The sequence below is a fragment of the Arachis stenosperma genome, chromosome 5 (assembly GCF_014773155.1).
Source record: "Arachis stenosperma cultivar V10309 chromosome 5, arast.V10309.gnm1.PFL2, whole genome shotgun sequence".
Lineage (NCBI taxonomy): Eukaryota > Viridiplantae > Streptophyta > Magnoliopsida > Fabales > Fabaceae > Arachis > Arachis stenosperma.
Window position 1 is genome coordinate 126,040,973 of NC_080381.1, and position 7,999 is coordinate 126,048,971.

A 7,999-nucleotide genomic window follows, 5' to 3' on the forward strand; every position below is an offset into this window, starting at 1 on the left:
AGAGTATCAATTTGAGTTTAGATTTCAAAAGAATTATTTAAGGTTTTTAATTTTGTTTTTTGATGTTAGGAAGACTGAGAGTGTTTTTGAGTTTTCAAGTGTTTTTTAAAAAAATTTGAATTATTATAATCTGTATCCAAAATTCTATTTATAGATTAATTTAATGTCAAATAACACTTACTCCTACAATATATTTTTGTCAGTTTTTAAACTTGAATAACCTTTCCATAGTTGTTATCCCCTTCATGTTCTGTTGCTAATTTAATAACTACTTTTGTAATTTTTATTTTTACACTCTATTACTATCACCGTCAGTATATTTTTGAGATGTTATGGTCCATAATTTGGGTCTAATTCAAAATTTAATTAAAACTGTTTTGTTTTTAGTGTTAGTTGGAAGTTTTTTTAATATATTAAAATTAAACTCTTAAAAATAATATAAATTGACAATAATATTATTATATATATATTTATTTAAAATAATTCTTTCTTTTTAAGTAATAATAATTTTTTCCTAACAAATTACTTTCAAGATTTTTTATTTGAAGATATGCAATGATTAAAAATAAAAAAATTTAGTTATTTATTGATATTTATTTTATCTTTGACAAGTTGAAGTGTGAATGTTAATTGATATTGAAAATGTGAAGTACTTTTAAGTTGACATTTTGAACACATATCTGCCTATTAAAAATAGACTTAACATAATTTCTAAGTTTATAAAGCTTTTGCATTAATAGTTAAATACCTAATTGTTAATGAAATTTATTCTTCTGCATGAAACTTTCAAGTGTGCCAAACGATATCTATTGTAATTTTTGGTACATTAAATGTGTGTTAATTGATTTTTGTCTTAATGAGAGTTTTTGATACATATCCTTTCATTGTTCTAGCTGATATTATTAATTGACACATTTTCAACTTTTGAAGTAACAAAATTTTAATTTTGTAAAGTCATTTCTTTTATATATTAAACTCTAAGTGTCAATTAGATTTAATAAAATTTTTAACCTTATGCTATCTTTACACTGACATTTTAATAGTTTTAAGTTCAAGCGTTAATAGACTCAACAAAATTTTTAAGTCAATGAAATTTTTGTACTTACGAATTACATATCTAAATATCAATGAGAAATTATTTTTTTTCATGATTTTAAATTTGATGCATAATTTTTTTTGTTTAGAAAAAGTAAAACCATAACAATATAAAAAAAAGATAAAAAAAATTAAGAATTTAAAAGATAATAAAAATGAGAAAGAGAAAGCAAAGAAGATTAGGATGAATAAAAAAGAAAAAAGAGATAGAAAAACAGAGAAATAAGATAAAAAGAAAGAAAATAAATGAAGAAAGAAAATTTCAGTGGATAAGAAAGAAAAAAAATTGAGAAGTAGAGAAAAGAGAGAAAAAAATGAGAAAAAGATGAAAATTGATAAAAAAAAAAAAGAGTATGAGCTATTATTTTGTCATTTTTTTCATTATCAAAATAACCTGTTTTTGTAGAAAAGTCATTTATCTTGTACTTAAGAAAATTTTTTTCTATTATCTTCTACAAGACTTATTCAATGAGATGTATTCATTTGATGATTATTCAAATTTTTTTATCATCTCTTTATATTTTGCTTCTTTCTCAATTTTCAACTGTTTAATTTGTCTAACATTTTTAGTAAGTTGAATCATGTCATGATATTGTTAACTTATAAGCTTTTTTCTAATTTCAAATTCTAATCCATTTATGACCATTTTGACAACTTTAGATTCTAGAAATGAAGTAAAGCATTTATTTTTTATGGTTTTGAATCTAGCCAAATACTTATCAATTGATTCTCCTACAATGTGTTTGATGGAGAATAAATCACTTAAACTGATTTTTAATTCACTACAAAAAAATTATTTATAAAAATCTTTTTCTAATTACATCCAAGAATGAATTGAATTTTGGCTTTAGATTAGAAAATCACGTAAAGGCATTTATTGTCAACAAAGAGAAAAAGAATTTTATTATTAAATACTCATTTGATGTCACTTCGTTGATTTCGATAGTATAACAAGTAATGTACTCTACTGACGATTCTTCATTTTCTTCAAAGAATGTAGTTAATAACTTAAGAAGCTTACATCCCTCAGGTAATTAAAGTTGTTGGATAAATATAGAAAAAAAGAGACATAAACTGAAATTGATTTGCAAATCCAACATTAAATTTCAATCTTTTTAAAATTTATTTAATCACTTGATTGACATCTTATCCCTCAATGTCATTTTGTTCAACAACTTGATTAATATTTTGTTGTAATCTAGTATCATTTTTTATCGCATTAGTGTCATTTTGATCTTGTCTACCCAAATGCATATTATGTACCGGAAGATTTTGTTTTGCATTTATCTCTTGTACTTCAATAAAATCATTTTGATTTTCTTTCCTACTAACTATTTTAGCAATTTGATTTACTTTATAGATTAATTTCTCATACTTAGTATTTATCGATCGACTCAATGAAAAAATTAAGTATTTTTGTCGTGTGATGAATCAATATATTAGTCAAATTATAATGATTCTCATTTATCTACGGATGAAACTTTACCAATGTATCAACAGTATTCATAAAACTTTCTGATGGTAATATTTTTAAGATATTAGAAAAATTTGGACTTGTACTTTGGAAAATAGAAGAATAACAATTTTTTATTGTACTTATATTTGAAGGAATAGGCAATATATCAAGTGAATGTGACACACAAGTTGAAAATTTTTTATGGTAGCACTGACACATGGATTATGAGAAACATGATTTTGAATTGGTGAGTAAAGAGGATTAATCAAACCTTGTGTCGCTATAGAGGAGACAAATTCCGGTGGTAAGCCATTAAGCAGTCATCTCATAGTGTTTATAATGTTTGTATGAGATGTAGTTAATCCATATTCTTCAACCACAGAGAAATCATAATTTTCAAACTCACTCCACCTCCATACCCGAGAATTCACCTAGCCGAGAAAAGAGACGTCATCGAGTGCCTAACCCAGCTTGAGGGGAACGTCGTTGGCGCGCGCCTGAGAAGATTCTTCAGAGGCAGAATCGTCGTATCAGAGGCGGAATCAATGCCGTCTTTGTCATGTCAAAGGAGATTCGTCTTTGTCACCATCCAGCAAGGTTGTTAGAGGCAAAATTGACATCTTCGGGCAGAATCGTCTTCTGAATCTCGCCGCCAGCTGTGAAACTCATTCCTCCCACATTGGCCATCGCTCCTTTGACTCCTCCAGTCACTCGCAACAACAAGCCCCACTTGAAGCTCCCCAAAGCCACACGCTTCTTTCAAGTTGAAGTCCCTGCCTTAAGCTTTTGAGATATATTAGTATCCCTGAAATTAGAAATTGTATAGCTTTTAAGGTGAAAACGGCAATGCATGATGAAGTTTGAACATTTTCAATTCATGTGTAAGATTTTAGTGTGATATGAAAATGCCTTAATTCAAAGATTATGACGCTATTAGTCACTGTTTTGATTTATTGATTATGTGATTTCCAATTTTGTTTCTTTCAAGTCATAAGGGCATATGCATTAAACAAAATCTAAGTTATAGTTTTTTTAATGAATATAGTAGTGCATTATTGATGTTGAGAGCATTATCTTTGGCCCCAGGAAGAACTCTAATTACACTTGTTGTCTATATTGAAAAATACATTAATGAATGAATGAATCTGAATTTGAAGGGTTTATGTTCAAGGTGTGTTTGGTATGAGGCTGAAAATAAAGATGGATAAGTTTTTGTTTCTAAACTTATGTTCTAAATTTTTTATGGACTTTAAACGCAATGCTTTGACGTTGCTTATGATTGTAGTATTTCTTTCTATTTGTCTAATTAAAAGAACATGATTATATGTCATGACTCTTAATTATGTTTACACAAAAAATGCAGGATTTCGAAGATAAAGAGCTTACTTCAACAATTTGGTCTAATAAAAAAGGTCATGTGATAAGTATCACTACTAGCCTTTAGGTGGCTACAATTTAGTGACCTAAAATAATTTATATTGGTTATAGTAATAAAAGTTTATGGTGATTGTTTTGCCAGAGAATTAACCAAAATTCTTGATTTCACTTTGTACTTTGTTTCTAGAGGCTCAGGCAAGACAGTAAGGAGAATACGAGAATCTCCACCGTGACTTAAATAATGGATTCGGTAAATGGAATTTTATTCCTTTGGATCTTGAAAACCCATTTCTAATTAATGAAGGTTCTGTCCATCTTTGGCATGGAGAGGAAGATTTGATGGTGCCTGTTATAGTGTAACAAAACATTGCCGAAAATCTTTTCTGGATTCAGTATCATGAACTCAAAGGATCTGGTCACTTGTTCCCTTATCTTGATCGTATGAGTGATACTATCATTAAGTCACTTTTAGGTGCAAAGTAGGCTTCTATGTTATGGTTAGTGGCTGTTTTGTTCCGGCTTCGAGATTCGGCTTCTCCCTATCTGAGAATTCAGAGAGTTGATTAGAGTGAAATGTATTATCTACATTGAAACATCATTGAGTACACATGGCTGTAAGGAGAATCAGGTTACTTTTAAACATGAATTCTATCTCTTGTTTGAAAATAGATTGAAAGAGAAGCTGAAATGTTTCTCTACAGCCTTATTGAGTCTACGAACCTGAATTGATTTGAAATATGAATTTCTTTTTTATGAGTGTGATGATCATTGTCCATGATTATTAGTAACTAGCAACTATCAAGGCTATCAATGAAGCATAAGGAATAGTGGTATGAAAACATCATAGTGGTCTAATTTTATTGGAAGACTGGTATGGAAGCACAATTATTTATTGGATCTTTGACTTGTAATGAAAATATCAATTAGAAATTTTATAGAAAGTGTTTCTTTTTCTAAGATTCTTTTGTTTAACCATGAGCATAGTTATACAATTTTAGTGTAAAATTGCAGAGTTTGTGTAGAAAATTATAGAACATTAGTGAAAAATCATAGAATTAATGCAGAATTGCAGATTTTTATTTACTAAGTGCAACAACTTTAATGCAGAATTATAGAATTTTGTCATTTGATTGTAGAATTGTACAATAGAACTAAAGCCAAACCTGTTGCATAATTCAAGTGCATATTTGCACAAACGCTATTAAAATCAACGTAAAACTACGAAATTCAAGTGTAAGAATACACAAATTTAATTAAAAATCAAAGTAAAACTATAAAATTTAAGTGCAGACTTTCACAAATATAATTAAGAAACTCAGTAGAATCACCTAATATGCATAACTTAAGAAAAACCAACATTGCAAGTCTAAATGTGATAATCTATAAAGCTAGAACTATCTAAAAAAATTCATATTCTTTCTGGATTAGGATTCCTACATTTAGAACGATTATGACCACTCTGATTGCATTGGTTAAATTTGTAAACACGCACATCTTGAAATTGTGACTCTCAGAGCTTCTTGCATGGTCTTCCTGGAGGACGAGTTGTTGTAGGTGGCATAAGAAAAATATTATTCTCCCAGTCTGTTAGGATCAGGTTGTTGACATCAGGCATGTCATGAGTTTCAATTGGGATCATACTGCTCGCATAAATCTTTTTTTGTGAAATTTTTAGACAGCACTCCTCTACATAGGTGTAGATGTTGCCATGTAATAATTTGATTACAGCACAAGCATGTGGACATGAAATTCCAGTCATTTTCCATTCAAGATATGTACATTCCATGCGTAGTAGATTCACACATACATCAACATTTGACCCTCTAACCATAACATTATGATCTCCATATCTCATTGCTTTAAGAAACTCACTTCTAGCTACATGCTCCATTAATATTTTATCAGTCTTTGGCCCAACTTCATTCTTCCATTTAGTCATATTTAACTTTGCAATATATAACAGATTTGCAAGTTTGTCTCTATGCTCCGTTATTAAAGCACAAATACTGTAAGTCCTCTCTTTTCTTATCCACGAATTAAATAATTCAGCTACATTGGTAGTTATGAGGTCCCATCGTCGATGAGGGAATTGAGACTTTGCCCATTTGTTAATATCTCCTTTAGTCTCTAACCAATTGCAAGTTCTGGTGAAAATGCACGAAGTTATTCCACAGCTTCTGTAAACTCTGTGCCAAAACAGGTATAACAAACTGCATTTAGTAGCTTTTTTGCATCTTCTTTTACTTCACTATGTATTCCCCTCTATAACTTTTTAGTTTCTACACAAAAATTTTCTTTCACATGTCGATAACAATATACATGTCTATCCCTGTCATATACTTGCTCCACAATTACAATAATTGATGGATGTCTATTAGATATTAACGTAACTAGAATTGACCCCGTTAGTTCTTTCAAATTAGATAGGAACCAAAGCCAATTCTCATTATTTTTAGCACTTACAATTGCATACGCAATCGAAAATAAGTCATTATTTGCATCGCATGTAGAGGCAGTTAGAAGAGTTCCCTTGTATGGACCACTTAAGCGGCAACCATCAATAAATAATATAGGCCTTAATCCACAAAAAAAACCTATCACACAACACCCATATGCAATAAAAAGCTTTTCAAATTGATAACTAGGAAAGCATGTCCATTTTGCAACTATTTGTGAATCAGTTTTCACTAAATGATTATATATCCAAGGAATTAGAATATATGAATCTTTAGGTACGCCATTAATTTCAGCTAATACTTTCTCCTTTGCAACCCAAGCTTGGTGATATATTAGTGAAAACCCGTATTCCTTGAAAATGTCATTTCGTATGTCATTAAGCAACTTGTCAGGAGTTAATCTCAACTTGTCGACAATAACTGAAGACACCAAATTAGACCTGAAAGAGTGAGTACTCTCCAATACATCTTGAGTTGAGTGCTTATGATTCTTGATAAAATATCTCACCATGAGGAACGAAGTATTTTTTCTCATAGCATAAGTCACAATTTCCACGGACAACCTTCAACCTTAGAGATACAAATTATTTTACCCGGACTGCTCATTAAGAACTTGTATGTAAACTTATGAGTAATACCATATTCAGACAATGCTTTCCTCAGCTTACTTGCATTTTAAAAAATCTTTCCTTCTTCCTTTATAAGATCATTCCACTTAGCAGAGCTATTAATAGTCTGGGATGTAGGGACAAGTTGGGTTGTACATAGAATTGGTGTCAATGGATTTTGACCATCAATATTAGTAACAACATCGACTCCTTGAGTTGAATTACTTGATAGTGTACTAATCATAAAAAAAATTAAATTACTTTTATAACAATTCACTAATCACTAATATAAGAAAAATTTATAAAAAAGATAACACAGTTGGAATACATACCTGTCATGAAAGTTGTCGTCATTGTCCTCATGAGGTGTACTATCATGGTTAGTCTTTTCTACCTCCATGATGTATACATGAGCTGTTCATCATTGAATGTGATCAATTGGTTAACACTATCAATATCAATGAGATATATGAGTTGAGATTAGTTAAACTTGACTGTGTAGGTAATGCATTTATTCTGCATATTTTCCTTAGTTCGAAGCCATATTTTATGCATTGCGTACATCCTTCTTCAATTAGCTCTCCTATAATTTTTTCTCCATGATAAATAATTTTCTGGTTTGGTACAACTTCAATATTACCTCCAATGTGAAAATAACAAAAAATTTATTGACAAACAGTAGATTCCATGTCTATACAAAAATATAAAACAATAAATAACCAATAATGAGAATATGGATTACAAGAAAAAAGAAATACTAATATTGAATAATTACTGCTAATTGTTGACTACTCTAAAAAACAAAATAGTAAGACGTTATAGATTCCTCGAAAGCAAGCAAGTCCTGAGGGGTAATAGAGGGTAGAGACATTAAAATCTAAAAACGAGTTTGAAAGAAACATATTACTCAATAGCAATGTTTTTGCAAGGGTATACCAAATGCAACATTGGAAAATCAACCTACCTGCTAGGAGCCGGGTGTCTGTCACAAAGGTATACAAATATTT